The 23,097-nt window shown below is 62.2% G+C and overlaps 1 protein-coding gene across 3 annotated transcripts in view; it reads left to right on the forward strand.

The window, feature by feature from the left end:
* Window positions 1-23,097, forward strand: part of RXRA (retinoid X receptor alpha) — a 115,826-nt gene that overhangs the window by 41,087 nt on the left and 51,642 nt on the right. The window contains exon 1 of one of the 3 annotated variants that reach the window (XM_030818143.1): window positions 11,918-12,785. The exons of the other annotated variants lie outside the window; for them this stretch is intronic. The gene's annotated coding sequence lies outside the window, so the exon portion shown is untranslated. Of the gene's footprint in view, window positions 1-11,917; window positions 12,786-23,097 lie in introns of those variants that run through there. 3 annotated transcript variants of the gene reach the window in all.

Raw genomic sequence — 23,097 nt, forward strand, 5'->3', positions numbered from 1 at the left:
CCCCCGGCTCCTGGCCCATCGGCCAAGCTGTCGGTGCAGTGTGGTGACCCTGGCCGGCTGGGGAGGGTGGGGTGGGCTTCCCTTTGTGGGGGCCTCAACTTGCCTGCCTGTGCAGGGGGTGTGTGGGGCACCATGGGCCCCCAAGGGGCACAGAGCCTCCTTAGCACCTGCAGCTGCCCCTCGGGTGGGGGGTGCCAGGCTGTCTTGTGGCCCCTTCTGGGTCCTTGGGGTTCCTCTCCCACACCTGAGGGCCCGCCCAGCCTGTCTCTGGCAGCCGAAACTGGTTCCTGGGCCCCGACTCAGCCAGCAATTTTGTGCTGACCCTGCAGGAACTGCTAATTAAGCTAATAGTTCCCAGAGCTGCCTGACAGCAGCTGATGGTATCGGCCTTGCCGGAGATGCTCGGCTGATAAGCCGCTCTCTGCCTGCTCGGAGTAATTTGTTATTAAACACCACAGCTCACGCATGCTGTCCGCTCTGGAGGTGCCAGCTTGCAGGGCCAGGAGCCTGCGGCAGCGGGCCTGGGGCTAGGGTCTCCCCAACCCGCCTTGGGACTCTCTGCCATGCACCTGTGTCCCTGGAGAGCCCTCTGTGGGGGAGGGAGGCCAGGCTGCTTCCCGATGGATGGTCAGTGCCTGGCTCTGGCTCCCACAGTGCCCCGTGTCCCCAGGGCTCTGCTGATGGTCAGCTGGCCTTGACAGGCACAGCCAGGTGCCTGCGAGGTGCTGTTCCGTCCAGTGGGCTTGAGGCCCCCTTGGGAAGTAGGGCAGCTCCTGACTCTGCCCTTGCCGCCCACTCCCCTGGGGCTGGATAGCCTCTGCCATGGTGGCCACCGGGGCCTTCCCATACTGTGGCATTCTGGAGATGGGCCCTGCAGGATGAGAGGCTCAGGCAGCAGAAGGCTGCAGAGAGCTGGCTGGCTTTGAGTAAAAAGTCAGGTGTGCCGTTCTGTTAGGGTGTGTGTGTATGAGTGTGCGTGTGTGACTGTGTATGTATTTTGTGTGTATAGGTATGTGTGACTGTAGGTGCCTGTGAGTGTGCATGCATGTGGATGTATATGTGTGTGGCTGTGTGGTGTGTGTGTGACTGAGAATGTATGTGTGAGTATATGTGAATGTGTGTGGACGTATGTGTGACTTCATGCTATGTGTGGATGTGACTGGGTGAGTGTGGATGTGTGTGTGACTATGTGAATGTGTTTGGATGTGTGCGTGTGACTGTGCATGTGAGTAGATGTGTGTGTGCTGTGCATATGTGTGACTGCATGTGTGTGTGAAAGTGTGTGAGTGTAGGGGTTGTGTGTGTGTGTGTGGGGGTTTGTGTGGGGGGTTTGTGTGTATGTGTGGGGGGGTTATGTGTGAGTGCGGGGGTTGTGTGTATGTGTGTGTGGGGTTTGTGGGGGGGTTGTATGGGGGGTTATGTGTGTGGGGGTTATATGTGTGTGGGGGGGTTGTGTGTGTGGGGTGGTTGTGTGTGTGTGGCGGGTTGTGAGTGCAGGGGTTGTGTGTGTGGGGTTATGTGTGTGTGGGGGGGTGGTTGTGTGTATGGGGGGTTTGTGTGGGGGGTTATGTGTGTGTGAATGCAGGGGTTATGTGTGTGGGGGGTTATGTGTGTGTGAGTGCAGGGGTTATGTGTGTGGGGGGGTTGTGTGTGGGGGGGTTATGTGTGTGTGTGTGTGGGTTACGTGTGTGTGTGTGGGGGTTATGTGTGTGTGTTGGGGTGTGTATGTGGAGGGGTTGTGTGTGTGTCTGGGGTTGTGTGTGTGGGGGGGTTGTGTGTGTGTTGGGGGTTATGTGTGTGTGTGGGGGGTTATGTGTGTGTGGGGGGGTTACGTGTGTGTGTGGAGGGGTTATGTGTGTGTGTCGGGGGTTATGTGTGAGTGCGGGGGGTGTGTGTGGGGGGTTATGTGTGCGTGTGTGTGTGGGGGTTATATGTGTGTGAGTGCAGGGGTTATGTGTGTATGTGAGGGGGTTGTGAGTACAGGGGTTTTGTGTGTGTGTGAGTGCAGGGGTTTTGTGTGTGTGTGAGTGCGGGGGTTATGTGTGTATGTGAGGGGGTTGTGAGTGCAGGGGTTTTGTGTGTGTGTGAGTGTGGGGGTTGTGTGCATGTGTGTGTGTGTGGGGGGGTTATGTGTGTTGGAGATCGCAGCTGTTGTGCCTCCAGGGGCCTCTTGGATACTGTCACCCATTCCCTGTGAGCTCTCCACACCCCCACCTTTGTGTTCCCTCCAGCCCCACCCAGGGCCTCCTCCCTGTGGGCTTGGGAGTCGTGGGCCTGGGTTCGGGGTGGGACCTGCTCGGTGGCCTTGGTGTGTTGAGGGCTCTCGGGGATCCTGTCCCGGAGCTGCCTTGGTGCCTCCTCCCACAGCCTCACATTCCGAGGCAGAGGTGCGGGAGGAGAGGCTGAGTCCAGAGGTCCCCTCCTCCTAGTTCAAGGCTCATTGTAACCTGAAACTTACAGACTCCATTTACACAGTCTCGTGTGTGCGGGTGCATGAGCCCAGCATGTGTACTGTGTTCGCACACGTGGGAGCTCGCCGTGGACTCTGCCTCCCACCCAGTGGGATGAGCGGGGTGTGCTCAGAGCCTCAGTGCACCGAGGAAAGCGCAGCCCATTTCCTTTGCTGGATTGGAAGTCACAGTGGGGTGCTGGGGGCTCCCAGACAGGTGGGAATGGGGGCCCACTGCCTGACTCCCTGGGACCCAGCTGGGATCTGGTCCTGGTCTTCTGATGTCCCGAGTCGGAAGGATGACTGTCCCATGGCTATGCCTTTCAGGAGCCCCGGAGGCCCTGTGGGGTGGTGTCCCTCCGCATGGGCTGTGGGGGAGCACACGCTCTGAGCTTGAGCACTGGCTCCACCGCCACTTGGCAGTGTGACCTCGGGCAGTGCTGCACTGAGCTTGGCAGGGCTCTCTGCCCTTGCTATGTCCACTGCTGGGAGCATATCAGGCCTCCCTGCCCAGCTGGCTCCAAGGCCTTTCTGGTCCCTGTGTGCAGACGAGGCCCCTCACCTTGGGAGCCCAGATTTCTTATTTGTGCGCTGGTTTACTGGGTCTCTCCCCGTGGGGCATCACTTCTACAGGACAAACGCCAGGCCTTTGCCCGGTAGACGAAGGGCTCATGGTGACCTCCTCATTTGGGATCCTGTAGCTCTGTTGGGGCAGCCCGGACATGCCAGGGCCTTTCAGGGTTTCAGAGTGCTGCCTCCGATGTGACCTCCCTGGTCGTCCTTCCTTGTCCTTCCTTGCTACCCGCAAGCCTTCCCCGTGTGCTGGCTGGGCCCTGGGCTGCAGGCTGGGGCCGGGGAGATCTGGACAGAAGCGTCCACCCCATGCAGCTCACTGTGTGGTGGCGCCCGGTGGTCCTTGTGTACAGCTGAGCTCAGACCACAGAGGGTCTGGGGTTGGAGGCGGCATGGACACGATGAGTGCCCTCACTCCTGGAGAGAACGCCGCCAAGAGAAGGGTGGCTGGCCCGGCGGGTAGCTGCTGAGGGGCCGTCGCGGAAGGTGGGTGGTCAGCAGAGGGCACAGTGTCCCTTCTTCCACTGGGTTCCACCTGAGGGAGTGGCAGGAGCTAGAGGGCCTGGGGAAGAGGCCACATCAAGCTCACTTGAGGGATGAGTGCTGAAGACAGTGTGAGGGGCCCTGGGCTGGCCAGGTGGGTCACCCTCGCTCTGGGACACGCTCAAGAGAGCGCCCTGGAGAGGGGTTTGCATCCGAAGCTGATCCTGCTTCCCATCACATTCCCACCCAGTTACAAAAGTCTTCCCTCCCACCGGCCCAGTGGGGGCTGCTGGGGCTCGGGGCTGAGTGGGGTCCTTGCTGCCTGTCTCGTCTGACGTGTGGCTTTGGAAAAGTCCCTTGACCCCCCAGGCCTCTGTCCTCTGCCATGAGGGCTCAGGGGACCCGTCGTCTAGAGCCAGGGTGCTCTTGGGCAGCCGCCACTATCTCTGGCCCCCCTGGTGTTTTTGCTTCACATTCAGGCAGGGCCAGGGCAGCCCTGGCTATGAGCCCAGGTGAGTATGGGGCTTGGCGGGGCTGCCGTGTGTCCAGCGAGAGCCGGCTGGGCTGAGCTTCTCCTCAAATGCTGATGGGGGCCAGACTTCTGGGGGCACCTTCTCTTTCCATAACATGATCACCCCTAGGCCTTGCCCCTAACAAGCTGGCAGAGAACTCTCGCCCCATTTCATGGCCGTGGCACTGGTGGCTTGGGGCAGGGCCTGGCGGCCAGCTCTTGGGCCGGTGCCTCTGGGTTCACTGGGCGTGTGGCCTGGCCCTTGGGGTATGGAGGATGGGCCTGGGGGTGGCGTGCGCTCCCTTGAAGTGGTCTGCCCTTGTCTCTGCCTGTCCTGAGGATGAGGGTCATCAACTGAGTTGGGGCCGTGGGGCAGCCACGGGTGCGCGAGTGCAGGGCCGGGCCTGTCTCCCCCGGGCGGCGTGGCAGGTGGCTGGGCCAAGATGGCTGCAGCCCTTCCTGGGCGCTGCTGCGTGTTGAAACCCGTCTGTGACGTGGCCCGCAGTGTTGAAATAAGTGCCTGTGCATTTCCCAACATCCTGCCAGCCTGGTGCAGGACTGGGTGCCAGGCCCAGCCTGGGCCTCCCTTGTGGGGTGCTCGGGCCCCACTTCCCTCCCTGGGGAGGGGAGGAGAGGCCACCTCGAGGGAGTGACGTCAAGGCAGGGTGACATTAGTCTGGACCCACGGGATCCTTGCTACTTCCCCATTTTATGGAGGGGAAACTGAGGTGTGGGGAGGGGTGAGGATGGGGCTTGAAGCCAGGCCATCCAGTCTCGGTGCTGCTCGTAGAGGCAGAAGGGTGTGGGGAGGGAGAGGGAGAGCCAGGTAGGCCGAAGGTGCCTGGCGGCGTGGCAGGACACGCGCCCACTGGGGAGGTGGAGGGCCGCAGCCAGGGCCCCAGCCGAGGGCCGCCTGGATGCTGGCTTTGCTGCTTGGGGCTGGAGCGTGGGCCTATCCTGGGCTGAGTATGGGAGATGGTGTGGAGTGGGTGCCTCAGGCGAGTGTCCCTCTTCCTTTGGCTGGAGGAGGCCTGGCCCTAGGACTGTCCCGTGAGGGGAGACAGTGGTTGGACCCATTGCAGAATTGATTCGTTCTCACCGAGTTCCAGGCACACGGCTTAGAGGGCATCACGGAGGCCTCCCCGTCACCTTAGAGGGCATCACGGAGGCCTCCCCATCATCTTACGGGGTGGGTGTTATTAGGCTTAGTTTAGAGGAGGAGACGGAGGATCAGAGAGGCCCACTGACCCACCTGGGGGCTCCCAGCAGGCAGAGGAACTGTGTCCAGGTGCTGGACTGTGAGGCCCTGCTCTTCCCGGTACTCTACCACCTCAGAGGGTGGCAGCAGAGGGCCCGGCAGGGCGTGTGCTCCTGTGGGGCAGGCGAGTTCTGGCTCTGCCCTTGTAGGCTGTGTGACCCCAGGCGGTAGCTCAGGCTCTCTGGTCTGGACTGGGCAGGGAGCTGCTTGAGATCTGGAATCTGGCACTCTGGTGAAGGGGCAGCAGGAGAGGGGCTGAGACCCAGCCTTCCTGGTTGCAGAGCTACCGTAGGCCAGACCCTCCTGCCTGCTGGGTGGGGCCTGGCATTCCAGGAACCTGTGGCCAAGCCTGGCCTGGGCTGTGGCGTCTGCCCCGGGTTCGTCAGCAGGGGAGGGGCCCTGGAGACCAGTCCGTTATGGATGAGGAAGCGGGCGCCCAGAGAGGGTGAGGAGCTGGGCTGGGCTACACAGCCAAGTGTCCACAGAGCTGGGGGCGATCAGGAGCCGTGCTTTCTGGTAAGGCGGAAGTGTCTGGGGCCAGGGTGGGATGAAGGACTCGGGTCCCAGAGAGCAGCCTTTGGTGCTGTTCCTTGGGCTAGGAATGATAGTAACAGGAAGGGCATGGCCACCGAGATGCGCTCAGTTATGAGCACCTGCTGCCTGCCAGGAACTGTGGTCCACACCCGACTGTCTTTAACAGCTGTGTGCCCACTACTGTGCCCCGGGCCCTGCGCTCAGCCCTTCTTGTGTGTGGTCTCCAACCCTGCATGTTCCCAGGCCGTTGGCCCATTTTCCAGATGAGAATACTGCGGCGCAGAGAAGCAGCATTGTGTGCTGCGGTCCTTGGCCAGGAGGTGGTGGGGCTTTTTTTTGACCTAGATCTTCCTGTCTTCTGGTGCCAGGGGTCCCCATCGTCTGTCTGTCATCCTCCCTAGGCCTACCTTCCTCATGGTAGACATGTGTGCAGGTCTGTCCCATCCCCCCGCTATCCACAGAGAGGCCCGGGGTTGGCATGGGGAGGTGTCGGAGCCTACTGGGTTGTAGCTGGAGGGAGGTGAGTGGCACCTCCCACAGGAAGCCCCCCTTGATGTCTCCTCTGCCTTGCCACATTACCAGCCGATAGCCAGGCTCCTGGAAAAGGCTGTCTTTCTGACTCTGGACTGGGTGCCCCTGGGCAGGGCCCACCTTTGTTTTCTAATTTATTTTAATTAAAATTTTAAAAATTAGAGACACGGTCTTGCTTTGTTGCCCAGGCCAGATGTGAACTCCTGGGCTCAAGTGATCCTCCCGCCCCGGCCTCTCGGATAGTGGGGACTTCAGGAGTGCGCCACCTCACCTGGCCTCCCAGCCTGGCTTTTCTCTGCCTTTCCTAGCCCCGGGTTCGACGGAGGAAGCAGGCGCCTGATGGGCAAGTGCTCTCTGAGTGGTGCATGAAGGTGGCTGTCCAGGCGGCTGTCTGTGGTGTCGGTTAATCCTCACGGCTTCCGGGAGTTAAAGGCGAGGGCGCCATCCCCTTTCTGAGGACAAGGACATTTAGACCCAGCGAGGTTGAGTCAGATGCCCAAGGCCCTGCCCAGCCATAAGCGATACAGCCAGGACTCAAACCCAGATCTGCGGGCGGCGGCCGCTGTGCCCCAGTGAAGCTTGAGCCTGGGCGGTGGTTCGCACTCACCACCTGTGGGATGGATGAGGAAAGGCCAGCCTGGTGGTCACTGCCACTTCCCCAGTGTGGGCTGCGCCCAGCCTGAGGGTGGCTCTGGTCCCCAGCTGTCCTGAGGGGTGAGGGGGTGAATTGCAGGCCACCCTCCTGGTGTGGGCTGCGCTGGTCACTGGTCGCTGGTCACAGGGATCCCGGCCCTCAGCCCAGGCCCAGGGCCACTCTTTCCACAGGCTCTGGCTGGAGGGAGGCCCCCAGGGCACCCCCTGCCTCCGGTTTTCCTCCCAGACCAAACCCCCACAACCTCCATATGTTGAGCCCCGAGAAAATGCCGTTCCCTCTGCCTACCCAGAGAATGGCCAGGCCAGCGGCTGCCTGGGGAGGCACAGCAAGTGGGTGGTAAAATTTAGACCTTTTGCCTCCTGGCGACTTCCTTCTTCAGTTTCATTTCTACAGAAGAGGGGATAGAGGCTCAGAGAGATTGTCTAACCTGCTTGGGGAAGCACAGCTTGGCAGTGCCTTGTGTTACTGCTTGGATCTCCTTGGAACTTGGCACCTGCCTGGCTGGTTCTTAAGGACTGTGGAGACTCCTGCAGCCGGTGCCGACCTGGTCCCGCCATCCTGTAGGTCTGTACTTGGCACCTGCTATGTGCCAGGTACTGGCCAGGGCCCAGGGTGTCACAATGGAGTGGCCATGGCCCTGTCCTCAGTAGCCCTCAGCCTTGGCACCCAGGGTGAGGGGCTGACTGTGCCCTGCACTGCAGGGAGTGCTCTGGAGGGGGTATGTGGGAGATGACACCCCTACCCCAACTGAGAGACTCTGGGAAGGCTTCCTGGAGGAGGTATTATGTAAAACGGAGCCAGGCTGGAGTGAGCCAGGAAACAGGTGGAGGAGTTTCAGGCCCAAAGAACAGCATGTTCAAGGCTAGAGGCGAGAGAGCCTGACATGTTCCTGGAATGACCCAAGGCTGGGGGTGGAGAGCAGGCCGGGCCAGAGCGCAGGCCACTGTGGGGAGGTGGGAGCTGCCTGCTGTCTTCCTGGCCTAGTGCCGATGGCTGTGGCTGGCTGGGCACCCAGGAAACCTTCCTGCCTCCAGAATCACAGTGGCTTCTGGGGTCTGGGAGGGGGGCGCTCTTCATGGAGGGCGGCCGAGGGCTCCCGGGTGGGCTGTGGACACTGTGAACAGTTGCTCCAGGCAGTGGGCAGGGGATTCCAGGCAGGTCCTGGCCCGGAATAAACCCTGGTTCATCTGAGGGTCAGCCCGGAGACCGTGTGTGGATGATCGGCCTGGCGGGAGAGCTGGGAGTGACGCTGGGTCGGCCGTCTGGTTTTCCAGCTGGGAACACGGGCCAGGGCCAGCGGGCAGCCTGGGGTGGCCAGCAGGTGGGCCCAGGGCCGGCAGCTCTGGGCCCTGTGTGGGTTGTCAGGGCTGGAGGAGAAGCCTGAGGGCTGGGGCGGGGGCGATTTGGAGGCAGCCACTCCCTGGTGCGGAGCAGGAGGGCCGGCTTCTGGCGGGAGAGCATTCTCGGTGTGAGAGTTTGTGTTAGTGGCTGGGGGGTTGCTGAGATTCTGTAAAACACTCCCCAAAACAAACAACAAACACCGCGCACCCTGCAACTCGATGGCAGAGGCCACTAGAGAAAACAAGCTGCTGCCCGCCTGCCCCCCCTCCCTGCCCCCTGCACAGCCTGCTGGCCTCCCTTCTCCCCATGCAGGCAGATCATGGCAAGCCTTGCTATGTATTAATTTTTTAAAACAAAAATGGAATTCACATTTCTGTTTCCTATCAAAGTTAGGATCTTCCTTAGGAAGGAAGGCACCCTCCCACCGGCCCCGCTGGTTGGGGTGGAAGAAGGCGGCCCCTCTGCGAGCGCAGCCAGGCCTTCTCGTGGAGGCCCAGAGGGGTACCCTCAGCCGCGGGGCCTGCCTGTGCCAGCTGTCGCACCTCGCGGTGCCCAGGGTTGTGGGAGTCTAGGAGCTTCGGTGCCTGGCAGGGTGCGTGTGTGTACATGTGTATGTGCCTTGTGCCCTGACCTGTGCGCGTGCCTGTGTGCCCCATCCACACTGCTCCCGTCTGTGCTGTCTCCATTTCTCCGCGGGGGCAGAGGTCCCTCCAGTATGCCAATCACAGCCCCCACTGCTGCCCTGTCCCACCCTCTCTTCTCTCTCCTCCCCTGCCGCCTGCCACACACTGCTCAGGCAGCCCTGGGCTCATGACTCGACAGCCCGGCCAGCTGCGTGGCCTCGGCCAGGGCGACCTTTGTGTGTTGGAGCCTTGCCATGTCCTCCGTCTATAGAAGGTGATGCTTAGGGAGCTCTCAGAGAACCAGTGAGACCTGTGCTAGCTGGTGCATCTCGGGTGCTCAGCGCACAGGCAGCACCCTCCCTGGCTGTGCTCACGGGGGAAGCTGGGCACTGGGCATGGAAATGAAAGCATGGTAGAGAGGGACCTCCTGGCCCCTTGCAGCTGAGACCAGCCAGGGGAGCAGCCCTAGGGACCTGGCTGGGCCTGTGGGCTGCAGGGTCTCAGGAGGGAGGGAAGGGGTATGGTGAGGGCACCTTGGGTGTCAAGTCTCTGAGGGGGTGCAGGAAGCATTTCCTTACCTGTGGCAGGCAGTGGGCGGGCTGACCTCTGGGCCATGTGTTCACCGGCTGAGTGTGCGATTGTGTGCCCTGGCCCCGCGCCACGCCCAGTGTCCCTGACCCGTCAGCCGGGTTTTCCTGGCAGCCCTATGACTGCTGGCCTAGGGGCTGGCCCCCTGAGGGGCTGGCACTGGGAGTGGGGACCTGGCCAGTCTTGCTCAGCCTTTGGGGACGGAGCCCAAAGCTCACTGCATCCGTGCTGGGCACTGACAGCACCCATTCTCACCCTCTCCATGCTCTGCCTTCATTTCTGGGGGCCTCTGGCAGTGTTGGGGTTCCTGATCTCAGCCAGCCCCAGGGGTGTTGGGTCCTTGATGGCGAGCTGGCTGCCCTCCCTGGGCCACATGCTGTCCCACATGGAAGGTGATGGCGTTGTCCCCATCACTGCCTGACCAAGGGCAGGTGGCCCAGAGCATGGGAGGCCCGGAGCATGGGAGGCCTGGAGCATGAGAGGGGCCCCCAGTGTCCAGCACAGTTGTGGGGCTGGGCCCTCCTTAGAACTCAGCCCTGCGTGTGCTGGCATCACCACTAGGGAAGGCGCGCGTGTCCTTCCTGCACAGCTGGGTGAAGTCTCCGTGTGTGTGTGCCCTGCAGCCAGCACATCCACACCCCCATCTCCCGCCACCCCTCGGAGATGACCGTTTTCCCAACTTCCCTCTCCGGGACCACTTCTGTCTCTTCTTGGCCTTTGTGAAAACAGAGGTCAGTTTGGATGTGGGGGTCAGGGAGGAGCACTCTACTCTTGCAGAGATTTAACATTTTTATTCTGGCCTCCAGCTTCTGCCCGATTTTCACCGTCTGTGTGTGCGTTTTGATCTGTCACACCCTCCTGCTCTGCAGACTAGCTTCTGTCCCCAGGAAGCCATCTCGCCGCCCCCCCCCCCCCACTTCCATCAGAACCGGTATGGGGGATGTTGTGTGAGCTGATGGGGTGCTGAGCGGGGACCCTCCTGCTCTGCCACCCTTGGAGGGGCTGTGAGAATCCAGGTGTGCGTGGAAGGGCCGAGCTGGGGCAGGTGATGTGCAGTTCAGCGTCAGCCAAACCCAGGCCTGGCCCTTGTGCCGCACTCCTGGAGTGGTGGCTGTGGGGGCAGACAGTGGTACCCTGGGTGGTGAGCAGGTTTCACGACGACTGTGGCTGGGGACGAGGAGCTAGCTTGGCAGGAAGCTGGCAGCCACCCAGGGTTCTGGGCAGGGCCAGGGCAGAGGGCACAGGCAAGGCACAGAGCTCTGGGGGTGCCAGGCCACCCCGGCTGTTTCCTGGGAGATGAGTTCCTGGCTGGATGCTGTCAGCCTAGGCAGAGAGGCAAGTTCTCTGTCTGCTGGGTCGGCGTTGGGGAGCCAGGCCTGTGTTGGTGTTGCTGCCTTGCTGCCGCCACCTGAAGGTGTGTGTACTGGCCAGCGCCTGTGTGTGGGGTCCTTACCACTGTGTGGTTTAACCCTTGCCACCTAAGAGGGCTGTGGCCATCTGCCTCCAGAACGCAGATGGTGAACAGAGCTGGCCTGGTCCCAAAGGGTCCTGTGGCCTGGAGGCAAATGTGGATGCTTGTTGGTTTATTTGCTTAGAGGCAGGCTCCTGGGTGCCGAGGGAACAGGCTGTGGCCCCTGTCACCTGTCCCCAAGGAGCAGTGCCTGGGACAGGTACCGAAGTGGTGGCCCTCCATGCCCCTGCCAGCCTCAGGACTGTGGCTGTGAGGCTGGGTCGGCCACTCAGAGTCGCAGGAGGGGTGGGTAGGGAGCTCTGATCCTGGGTAGCGCGTGCCATCCGCTTGCTCTCAAAGGCAGCCTGGAGTTGGGGTTTGCCGAGGGAGGCTGCCCCCGCAGACCCCAGGCTGTGAAGCACCCCAGCCTTGCAGGGTTGCCTGCAGGGAGTCCAGGCAGCCTCAGGAGCGGCCTCTGGAGCCTGGAGGGCAGGAGCCAGGCCATCCTTGGCTGTGACTTTGTTTTGTTTCCTCAAGTCAGATTGTCCTGCTTCATCCTGTACCCGGAAGAGACGTCCTGCTGCTGTCCTCGGGTGGGGACACACGTCTCTTGCCTTCCCTCCTTGAGGGTGGGGGTGGACCTCAGCCGCCACCCATTTGTCAGTCAGCAAACGCGGCTCCTGCTGGGTCACTTGCCTGCCAGCTGAGCTCCTGGGATGCAGCCCAGCCTTTGGGGCCCACCTGGCTCCTCCAGCCTTATAGCTCCTCCCCACCACACCTCCTCTGCACAGCAGGACCAGGAATTATGCTGTTCTCGGTTGGACCTGCTTGTCCGTGCTTAGCTGGGCCTTTCTGATCCCTGTGGGCTCCCTGAGGGCGGGGCTCGGGCCTGCCCCATCAGCAACAGCTGTTGCCGAGGGCACAGATGCCCTGTGCATGGGATGGAGATGAAGGAGGCCCGGGGGCTCCGTGACAGACCGTGGGAAGGGAGGCTGGCTGTCCTGTGGTGAGCTGCTTCTGGGGCACCCTGAGATGGGGCCTCCCTTCACTTCCTGGCCATCCAGGCATCTGTGTCTGTGTCCGGGAAGTCGAGAAGGGCCCCCAGGACTGAGTCGCTGCCCATCACTGACCGTCTGTGGCAGGCACTGCCAGTGGCCGTGGCCCAGGGTCTTGGTGGCTCTCCCTCATCAGGGGCTTGCTCCAGGCCTTAGACGATGCTCCTGTGCTCCCTGACAGCCGCAGGGTCTCACCTTCCTGCCCCAGCCCCTCTCTGACCCCACCCTGCGGTCCTGGGAGGTAGCAGGACAGCCCCATTATACAGATGGAAGACCTTAGGCCCAGCCTGAGTGGGTTCATGGGTCCAGCTCAGCCCCTCTGTGCCTGTAGTCTGTAGGGACCTGGGCCCAGCTGCCCCTAAGGATGGAGCTCAGCCTTCCCCAGCTCTAACCCTGGGGCCTTGTGTGGGAGGGGCAGTGGCCCTGGGATCTGGCCTTGGCGGCTGCAGCCCCCTCTCCAGTATGGCAGAGCCTGGAGGCATGCTGGTCTCTGGGTCCGAGACTGTGGCCTCCCAGCCTGCTTCCCTTGGGGGGGCGGAAGGCCTCGGGGCTGTTGGAGCTTCAGGATTAGGGACTCCAGCCCAGCAGGGGCTCCCTTTTCTGTGTCCCCTGCCTGAGCACAACCTTCCTGCCCTCTCCCCTGCAGCCCCTCTGTTGTTGTGGTCAGTCGTGCCGCCTGAGGGCCAAGTGTGGCCTTGGCACTGCCACCGTCCACCAGCAGCAAGTCAGGGCAGGTGCGTGTGTCGGGGGTGGCCGCCCGAGGTGTAGGCTGGAGGTGGCGTGCCGGCCCTGTGAGTCACGCCGATCCAGGTTGGGAGTGGGGGGTGGCCGGGGCACTGTGAGTTGGCGTGCCGAGGCTGGCCTGCCCATGGCTTGGCCTGGGGGCAGGGGTGGGGTGGGGTCCTGCCCGGGTTCTCCTGGATAACCTGGGTCAGGAGCCAGGGGCCAGATCAGGGCTGGGGACTTTGTGTGGGGTTGGATAGGGGCTGGGGTGGCCATGAGAAGTGAGGAGCCTCCCACGAGCCAGTGGCTGCAAGGAGCACATGCCGCCTCGCAGGTGGGCAGACCCCCTGGGAGGAGGCTGCAGGCTGGGAGGTAGACAGGACGGGCCCCTCGGTGTGATGGTTGGGGTGTCCAGGGACTGGACTTGGAAAAGTTTGGTGACCTAGTGCCGTGGGATCCCTGCTGTCTGTGGCCAGGCCTTGGCCCTCCTGTTGCAGCCCCACGACACCTGGCTGTGGCTTGTCCCAGCTCCTGGGCCAGGTGGGGAGTGAAGCTGGCCACCGAGCCTCCTGGAGCACCTTTGCCGTTCCCCGGCACCCGGGTCTGGCCGAGGTCTGAGGCCAGAGGAAAGGCCTCCTCCAGAATCCAGGGCTGCCTGTCCTGAGGCAAGGGGCTTTGAGCTGCAGGCAGACGGCACCTTCCACCCATGGCCAGATTCCCCACTGTCAATCTGCAGTAGAGACAACAGAGCCCTCGGGAACCCCTCCCAGCAGCTGAGGGTTCAGGGGGTGCCCCTCATTATACCGGGGAAATGTGGCCCCAGGGGGCAGGAGGTGCAGGGCCCAGTCAGAGACTGAGTGTGAACCTGGTGGGGCCTCAGGCCAGCTCTGTGACCCGGACAAGGAGTTTTCCTTCTCTAAGCCCCCGTTGTTGCTGTCAGAGCCTGCGGTGGGCACTGATTTGAGGAAGGACAGACATGGGCTGGGAGGGTTGGGGGAGGCCCTGGAGAGGGGGACCCTGGGGAGGGAGATCTTGGAGCTGCAGAGGCTTTGAAGAGGCAGGGGTGTGGGAGTGCCGGCCAGGGTGCCTGGCCTGGGCTGGGGGCTGGGTCCAGGGATGCGGCTGGCCTCACCTGTTGGTAGAGCCCTGCCCGGAGGAGTTGAGCTCAGACCTTAGCTAGCGCTGACAGTGCTGGGGCAGAGTGCTGAGAGGGGCTCTCTCAGGGCTGTCACTCAGGGCTGGGCCCTGTTGGATCTTCTAACTGTCTGAGCGGGAGAGGGAAGGCTTCCTGGAGGAGGTGTCCCTGGCAGGAAGATGCAGAGGGAATGACCGTGTGTGCTGTAAGGGCCAGACCCGGGGCTGAGAGGGGCTGGTGTGAGACGGTGGGGCCTGGGAGGGGCAGGACACCATGGTCTATGTGGTGCCCGCCCTTCTCCCTCCTCCATGGCCGCAGGGCCCCTCTGGTAGAGAGGGTGGTGCTGGCCTTGAGGGATCTGGCCGGCAGGTAGGCAAGTGAATGACAGAGCCCCTCAGGTGGATTTGGGGGTGGGGCCTCCTGGCTCTGCCTATTTTCTTCAGCTGCCCTGGTTAGGGCTTTGAAGGGGCTTCACTGCAAATTAGCCCCAACCTCCCCGGGGTGCCCAGCAGGGGTGCACTGCACCTTAGGTGCTCCGTTGTGAAGTGGCCACAGGTGCCTTTGGTGTGTGGGGCCCACAGGATAAGTTGCATGCAGCCTCCCAGTGGGGGCTGCTCAGGTGGTGATGAAAACTGTACCTGTGGGCAGGTGAAGCCACCGCTCCCTCGGTGTAGCAGTCAGCGCGCCCTCCCCACGTCCCCTCCTCTCCCTCTGTCCCTGGACCCAGGAGTTTGGGAGAGGCCAGTGGGCAAGCTGGGCACTTTGGTCTCTGTAATGAGGACCGCCCCCCCCCCACCCACCCGCACCAAGATGCACACATGCCCTGCCAGGATGTGGGGGGCAGGGCAGCGGGCTGAGCCAAGGTGTAGCTGCTGGGAGATAAGGTTACCCGCCCCCTGGGCTGGCGTCTGCCTCCCCGCCTGCTGCTGCCCCTGCCTCGGGCCATGTGTGGGGAGGAAGGAAGAGGTTTGGGTGGTGTGTGTGTGTGTGTGTGTGCGCGCTTTTGACTGGGCTCGGAGGGCTCTGGTTGGGACCCAAGCTCCGGCCTTCAGCACCTTGGCTGGGAGGAGTGAGGCCTGGGGAGACGGTGGGGGCCAAGAGCTGGGTGCTGAGGAGACCAGAGCTGGGGGCTGGGGCGGGGCCGGGGCAGCTGGTAGGAAGTCCTGCCCTTGCAGCCGGTCCTGCGAGAAAGCCCCTGGCTGCTGTCTTGGCTTTGCTGGACTGGCAAGGTCCAGCACCAGAGGCTGGGGACTGGACACCATGGGCCCCTGTGCACTGATGGAGCAGTAGGTGTGTGTGGGATTCATGGGGGGCTGGGGTGTGGATTCACGAGGGAGGAGCCTTTTGGGTTACGAATCAGCCCCTCCAATTACCCGGGTTGGGGTGCTGAGGCCTGAGTGGGCAGTGTGAGGGTGGGCTGGTAACTGTGTAACAGCCGGCTCTCTGGGAGGCCCTGGTCTGTGGCGTTGCCGTCTCTGAGCTGGGAAGACATGTGCCTGAGAGCTGGTCCGGGGTGGCCTCTGGCTTCGGCTGGGGAGGCCCCGCCCACCTGAGAGCAGCGTTCAGCGAGTGTGGACTCTGCCCCAGTGCCGGGCACAGCACCTGTTGAGTTACTGGAGCGTGCCGAATGCAGGCGTAGCTTTGGGCTGTCTGGACGGGGCCTGGTTAGCGAGACCCTGGCTGAAGGGCCCAGAAGGGGCTGCAGTAGGACCGGAGCCACCTGGCCATGCCCCAGGGGCAGGCCCTGGGCTGCTGGGATCTCATGCTTTGGGTGACTGGGCAGATGTGGCTGTGTGTGTGCACACAGCGGGGACAGACAGGGTGGGCCCATCTAAGCCATGTCCTGCCAGAGGCTTCCCCAGTGTCAACACACACAGGCGGGCTGTGAGGGGCCGAGAGCCCAGGCCGCCTCACCCCGGAGGGCCGAGCAGCTGGTCAGCTGGACTTGCTCTGGGGGTCTTTGTCTCACTGATGAGCCACGTCAGAGTGAGGCAGGATGGAGGTGGGACTGTCTTGTGTGGCCTGAGCGGGTGTGGTGGGCTGGGAACCTGTTGCAGGTCAGGATGTGTCCAGGGGCCAGCACCAGACCTGCTGAGGTGGGAGGTCAGTCTGTGCTGGCTCTGTGAGGGGCCCTGCAGTCTCGGACCTTGCCTGTCCCTTCTGGGGCTGAGGTCAACCCTGGGGCACGGGTGGGACGGGGACACAGACCCTCATTCCGAGTCTCATGAGACCGCACCACTTAGCTGTCAGTGAGGCTTGTTGGGCATAAATGAAGCGCAGTGATGGGGTGAGGGCCGGAAGAACCCACAGGGGCTTCGCAGCCCCCACTACCCGCCCCACTCCGGGAACCAGGCCCTCAGGCAGCTGGCGAGGATCTGGGGGTCACAGCCGAGTTGGCAGTTGGCATGGTGTGCCCCTCGGGAATAAAGCTTCGACCTGGGCTGCATGAGGACAGGTAGGTGGGCTGTCATCCTCACTCCAGGCCAAACCGTCGCATGCCCTCGTCCATACGATGAGCTTATCCAGGTGTGGTTCCAGGCCCTGAACCAGATGAGCAGGGAGCTGGAAAGTTCAGAGGAGGGAACAAGGGATCCCGGCCAACACCCAGGAGGCCAAGGGACCGTCTGGCCCGGGTCTTGATGAAACCAGGCCTCGGGGGTTGTTTGTGTTGTTGTTATGAGACTAGCATGCGCCTGTGGTGCAGACCCCAGCTCAACAAAAGCCTGTCTTCTCCTCACTAGAGCTGGGAGCCCCGGACCCTCCACACTGTCACCCTTCGGGGGAGTCCCGGACCCTCCACACTGTCACTCAGGTGGGGAGTCCTGGACTCTCCACATTGTCACCCCGGGTGGGGGGGGGGCAGTCCCAGACCCTCCACACTGTCACCCTGGGGGCAGTCCTGGACCCTCCTTTTTTTTTTTTTTTTGAGATGGAGTCTCGTTCCATCACCCAGGTTGGAGTGCAGTGGCGCAATCTCGGCTCACTGCAAGCTCCGCCTCCCGGGTTCACACCATTCTCCTGCGTCAGTCTCTCCGAGTAGCTGGGACTACAGGCGCCCGCCACCACGCCTGGCTAATTTTTTGTATTTTTAGTAGAGACGGGGTTTCACCGTGGTCTCGATCTACTGACCTCGTGATCCGCCTGCCTCGGCCTCCCAAAGTGCTGGGATTACAAGCGTGAGCCACCGCGCCCGGCCCTCTCATCATCTTTGAACCCGAAACTGGGCAGACATTCATGGTTACCTGCTCCACGTGGCTGGGCCGGTGGTGCAGAGGAAAGCGAACCATGCTGGGGTCCCCAGCGACTGAGGATGGAGTCAGGGGATGTGGCAGCAGTGGAGACACCAGCAAGCTAGGGACAGCCCGAAGCTGGGGGAGACTTGGGAATTTAGTGGGTTCTGCAGAGCGTGGGCTTTTGTGGTGGGTGAGACCCAGGAGGGAAGGGACCTGCCCTGGACCCCTCAGCCGGCGGAGCTGTGGGTGCAGGGTGAGCAGCCATGTGGACCCGTGCAGGGCGTGCTGGGGGACAGGGGCCAGAGCTGGAGGAAGAGGCCGAGGTGGGGCCGTACTGGGCCGTCACCCGATCAGCCTGGGGTGAGGGTTCTCTGGCCCTTTTCTGTCTTCCAGGAGGAAAGGAGCCCTCCGTGTCCCACCTGCCGCCTTGACACTGGTGCCCTGGGCTTTTGTGGGCAGTGGGTTTCCCTGTGCTCAGGCGGGGCAGTGTCCTCCTGTGGTTCAGGACCAGCCTGGCCTCTAGCCCTGAGCACCGCCTGCAGAAGGGTTTTCAGACGGGTGTGAGTGTGTGGGGGTGCCATCACGGGAGACTTCTGGTTCCCCTCCAGCCCTGCATGACATCTTGGCGGCCTGTCCCCAGCACTGGTGGGGCAGGCAGGAAGCTCCTGGCCTGGGATGGGCACAGACAGGGTGTGGGCCGTGAGTCGCTGCTGCTCAGAGCTACCCCTGCGCAGCCTTCCTTGAGGCCTAGTTCCCGGGCCATGGCCTCTGCAGCCTGGGCAGGGCAGGGTAGGGCAGCCTGTTGTGGACAGAGCTGGTTGGGTCTCAGGCCTCCTGGGTGGGTAGGGACTTAGGACCCCCACTAGCATGCCAGGGGCTGGCAGGGCTGAAAGCTGTACGTCCACACCCCCACACTCACTACCGGCCCTGGGCTTGGCCATTGGCTGATGGGCCACAAAAGCCATTCTGTGCCTTGGAAGAAAGCCCTCGTTGTGTGGCTGGAGGGAGGCTGGGAGCCATGAAGGCCCCCTTCCCCCGCGTGCTTCCTCAAGCCTCCCGAGGAGGGTTCCATCCAGAGCTGCTCAGGCCCTGCCTCACCAGTATCCGAGGCTCTGCTCCATTCTGGCCCCTGCCTTGCCAGGCCTGGTGACTCCCTGCTTGTTTCCTCCACTCAGGCCTCTGCGTCCACCACGCCCCCTACAGGACGCCCCCCCAGGACGCCCCCCCAGGATCCCTAATGCTGGCCTCTCCAGGGCTCCCTGCTCGGTGTGGCCCTTGCTGGGAGCAGCTGGGGATGGCACGGTGGGGATTTGAGGGCCTGGGCGAGCGGTTGTGGCCCCCAAACAATGCCTGGGCTTCTTCCAGGCCACCACTCCAGGCCAGGACAAGGACAGGCACCCTGCGTCCGGTTATCCAGCACTCCTGCGTGCCGGCTGGCACCATGTTGGGGCGGCTGTTGCCATCGCCCTCCAGCACGCAGATGGGGAATGGGCCCAGCCAGGTCACCTGATCTGCCTACAGTGGACAGCTGGCTGTGGTGGAGCCGGATTTGAACTTGGGGCTGCCCAACGTCCGGGCCTTGCCCTTGTCCTCTGCCCAGGCCCCTGCTGGGTGGCAGACCATCTGCTGCACCAGCTGCGGGCGTGACAGTCGTGTCTCGGATTGAGGAAATGAGGCCGGGGTCCTTGTCCTCTTCCAAGAAGCTCTTGGCTTTGGCCAATGGCAGCCGCCTGTGGTCACAGGTGTCTGGTTGAGGGTGGGGGACCGGGCGGCTCTGGGAAAGGGGAACTGGGCCGCCTGGCCAGCATGAGCACCACTTGCTCGAGACCAGCTCCAGGCTGCCTGGAAGAGACTCCAGCTCTGCTCAGCCACCTCCCTCAGGCTCCTTCCTGCCCGCTCAGCCGCCACGCTGCATCGCCTGAGGCTGTGGGATCCTGAGCCCTCCGGCCAGCGGCCGATGGGGCCACCCCTATGGTGGGACCTCTCACCTGCCCTCACCATGAGGCTGCACCTCTTCACCTCTCTGTCGGGCGGTGGCCTGGCCTGGCGGGCAGGGGACCGCAGGTGGCTGGCAGGTGAGGGCCAGGTTTGGTGGCCACTCCGTGTGGCCTGGGTGGGTGCCTGTGAGCCTATGGGGTGTGGGACTCATGGCAGGTCTGCTGGGGCTGTGGGGGAGAGGATCTGGGGACCCCAGGTGGGGAGAGGCTGGGGAGGTATGGGGGCCAGGTCTGGGACACCCCGCTCCGTGGAGCATGCCTGTGGCCTGGTCACAGCTGCTCCGTACGTGGCTGTGCTGAGGGTGTCTTGGGAGCATTCTGATTCTCCCAGGCTGCCACTGTCAGCAACAGCAAACTGAGGCTGGCCCTGGGTCTGCCAGACCCTGCAGCCCGAGGCCAGGACCACTGGGGTCTCTGGTGTCCCCTGGGTGTCTGGGCCTGAGGGCTCCTTTCAGGCCACTTTGTTCCAGAGGAAAGACCTGGGCTCTGGGCTCTGGGCAAGGGTGGGAGTGTGGGTGGTTCTCCTCCCTCTCCTTCCCTTGAGGCTCTATGGAGGACCCCTTGGGGTCTGCCCCACTCCCATTTTAAAGATGAGGAAACTGAGGCTGAGTGGTGGCAGGGACTTGTGTAGCCGGAGGGGTGCAGTGGACCTGACCCCATCCTCCTGGGCCCAGTGTTGGGACACTGTGGCAGAGAGCAGCAGGGGGCTTGAGCAGCCAGACTGGTCAGCCTCTGCCTGCTCTGGGCCGCTGCTGTGGCTGCGGTGTGGGGTGGGTGAGAGGGGAGACATAGCGGCAGCCCTTCTCTGCAGGGAGTGAGGGGGCTGAGTCGGAGGGTCCCCACACCCATCCTGCTGGTGGAGGCCAGAGCCAGCTCCCGGCCGCTCAGCCCTGCCCGGCCCTGGCTCATGTCCCGTTTCTTTTTCATGGCAAGGATGTCTGTTAATTGGCATGCACAGAGTGCCAGGGCCCATGTGGAGTGCTCATGTGTCTTCACAGACGTCCCTAGAAGGATGCGCTCTCGGTGCCCACGGAACAGGAAGACAGGCTCAGTGCTGTGAAGTAACTTTCCCAAGACCACGGGGAGTCTCAGGGAGGGACTCAAACCAGATCCGTCTGGCCAGGATGCAAGCCTGGACCATCTTGATTTTCCAAGGCCTTTTAAAAGTCCTTTCGCAATCTGTAAATATTTAGCCCAGCCTTCCTCAGCACTGCGTGGGCATTGATGGATGCCAGGCGCGGCTGTGCCGGGCAGTCCCTGGGAGCCACTTGGTTTTGGAGCTGACCCCTGAAATAGAACACAGTGCACCTGGGGACCACAAAGTCCTTGACCAGGGCCACCTGCCTTACAGAGCGGTCCATGAGCGTTTCCCTCATTTTGCGCTGTCAGTAAGCAGCAGGTGTGTGGCGTGCCTGCCCCGCACACTCGTCCCGGCACCAGTCCTGATTTGCCGGTGACTGTGAGCTGTCCTGGGCGTCCCTGGGCTCAGCTTCTCCCCTTTTCCCCAAGCCCCTGCCTCACTTGGGCCGTCTGGCGTGGTCGTGAAGGCCTGTTCCCAGCCTGACTCTGTGAGCCCAAGGTTTTTTGAAAGCCTCTTGCAGCAAAGAACTCTGATTTCTGTTTCAGAGGTGACATCGGGGGGTTTGAATTCAGATCCCTTCGGCAGCTCTTCCTGGAGGGCAGGAAGCGTTTATAGGGCTCTTATCTCTGTACCTCATGGTGACCACAGAGAGGCCTCTTCAGCTCTTGGCTTTGGTTTACTCATCTGTAGAGTGGGCGCAGAAAGAATTTTCCAGGTCAGCTTTCTTGATGTGACAGGAGGTTTGAATTTGTATTAAGTTACTTTTATGCAGAAAACATCCTAGGCTGTTAGACTGTGCCCTTTAGTCAGGGGTCCTAGGCTGTTAGACTGTGCCCTTTAGTCAGGGTCCTAGGCTGTTAGACTGTGCCCTTTAGTCAGGGGTCCTAGGCTGTTAGACTGTGCCCTTTAGTCAGGGGTCCTAGGCTGTTAGACTGTGCCCTTTAGTCAGGGGTCCTAGGCTGTGCTGTTAGACTGTGCCCTTTAGTCAGGGGTCCTAGGCTGTTAGACTGTGCCCTTTAGTCAGGGGTCCTAGGCTGTTAGACTGTGCCTTTAGTCAGGGGTCTAGGCTGTTAGACTGTGCTTTCAGGGTCTAGCTTAGAGGAGTCAGGTGTTGTGCTAAAGCAGTGTGTGTGTGTGTGTGTGTGTGTGTGCGTGCGTGCGTGTGCGCGTGTATTTGCGTGCACAGGCACAGGTGTTGGGGTCACTACGGGCATCTGGTGGCTGGGCCAGGCACTGTAAGCGTCTCCTGAAGCACACGTACTGTCTCTTCTGGGGACGACTTGGGATGTTGTTACGCTCGCGTGCAGGAGTGGGGCCCAGGGTCTGTTGTGTTTTTGGCTGCTGGACTTTGATTTGTTCGCCTTTCCCCATGGCCTCCTGGTGTTGGTCCTTTCTCCCACGGTTACCTCTGTCTGACTGCTTGTCCTCTGGGGAGTCATCTGAAGCATCAGGTTAGTGTTGTGTGTGAAGCTGAGTCAAAGGCCCTGAGCAGGAGCCTCTCCTGTGAGTCAGGCGCATGGAGGTTTTAGCTTCTGGAGTTGGTGGCCGCCATTCTGGGCTCATCGGGCTCTCCCGGCCCCTTTCCCTGGTCTTCCTGCACCTGGATGGGGAGGGGAGTCATCCTTTGCTGTCCTTCCTCTGCCCCCTCCTCCTCATGAGCCAGGTGATAGCCGGGTGCCCCGGGGCAGATGCCTGTGTCTGTGAGTTCTCTGGAGGGATGGAGCCCCCTCCCTGCTTGGCGGGGGCTGCTGCTTGACGGACTGCGTGTGGGACAGAAGCCGTGGAAGACACATTTCTGGCTCCTTTCCTTCCTGCTGGATGCCCCAGAGGGCTGAGACCCGGTGACCTGCCTCCTCCAGGGTGGCCTCAGGCCTGTGCCCACTCATCTCCCTGCCAAGCTCTGGTCCTCCAAGGAGGGGTTTGGTCTCCTGGGTCCTCCTCGGAGAAAGTCACGTCTGCCATCTGGCCGGTCCTGTTGACGCCCTCAGCTCGCTCCTGTCCCCTGCCCCTCTGGATGTCACAGATTGCACGTTGTTGGCCATTTCACGGAACCCGTTTTCCCGGATTTGTCAGGAGGAGAGAGAATGGTGGAAATGCAGTTTTGCTGGGTTCCTTGCACACGTGGGCACTGGCTTTGGTCACCCCCGGGGGGCTGCTTGTGGGATCCAGAAAAGTGGATGTTGGTGAGGCCAAGCAGGCTGGGAAGGGTGCTGGACAGGGACAGCAGAGGCCTGGCCCCAGGGGGTTAGAGGGCCAGGGCTTGGGCGCCTCTGTCCTGGGCCGGGGGCTTTGGACTTCGGGGGTATAATGGGGAGCCCTGGGACAGCAGAGGGCTAGCCCCAGAGGGCTAGGGGGCCAGGGCTTGGACATCTCTATCCTAGGCCTGGGGCTTTGGATTTTGGGGGTATAATAGGGAGCCCTGGGAAGTTCTGGTGGTGACAGAGTGGACATTCTGCCAAGTGACCAGTGAAGGGGACAGTGGTGGAGAGGGTGTGCTGAGCTGGCCTTAGCCTGGCCTGGGCGAGGTCTGGACTTGGCCACGTCTGGCTCTGCCTTTACAGGGGGGGCTGGCAGACATTCCTGCGGGAGGCACTCTGTGGATGGGGTCACCCAGAGTCTGGAGAGAGACTCCATAGCTGCCGCTGGCCTGTCCATCCCTCCCCTTCCTTCCGAGGCCCCTGGGGGCTGCTGGCTAGGCTGGGAGTTGCCGTGCGTGCTAGCTGCAGCCCAGTCTTGGGTTCTTGGGGCCGGGCACTGAGGAGCAGAGACGCTGCCTGCCACCTGTTCACCCTCGCGTCTGCAGGCCAGCGGCTCGTCCCCTCCTGCTGCCACAGTACCCTGATATGTGCCGATTGGTGGGATTGGGAGGGGACACAG

Source organism: Nomascus leucogenys, chromosome 8 (assembly GCF_006542625.1).
Source record: "Nomascus leucogenys isolate Asia chromosome 8, Asia_NLE_v1, whole genome shotgun sequence".
Taxonomy (NCBI): Eukaryota; Metazoa; Chordata; class Mammalia; order Primates; family Hylobatidae; genus Nomascus; species Nomascus leucogenys.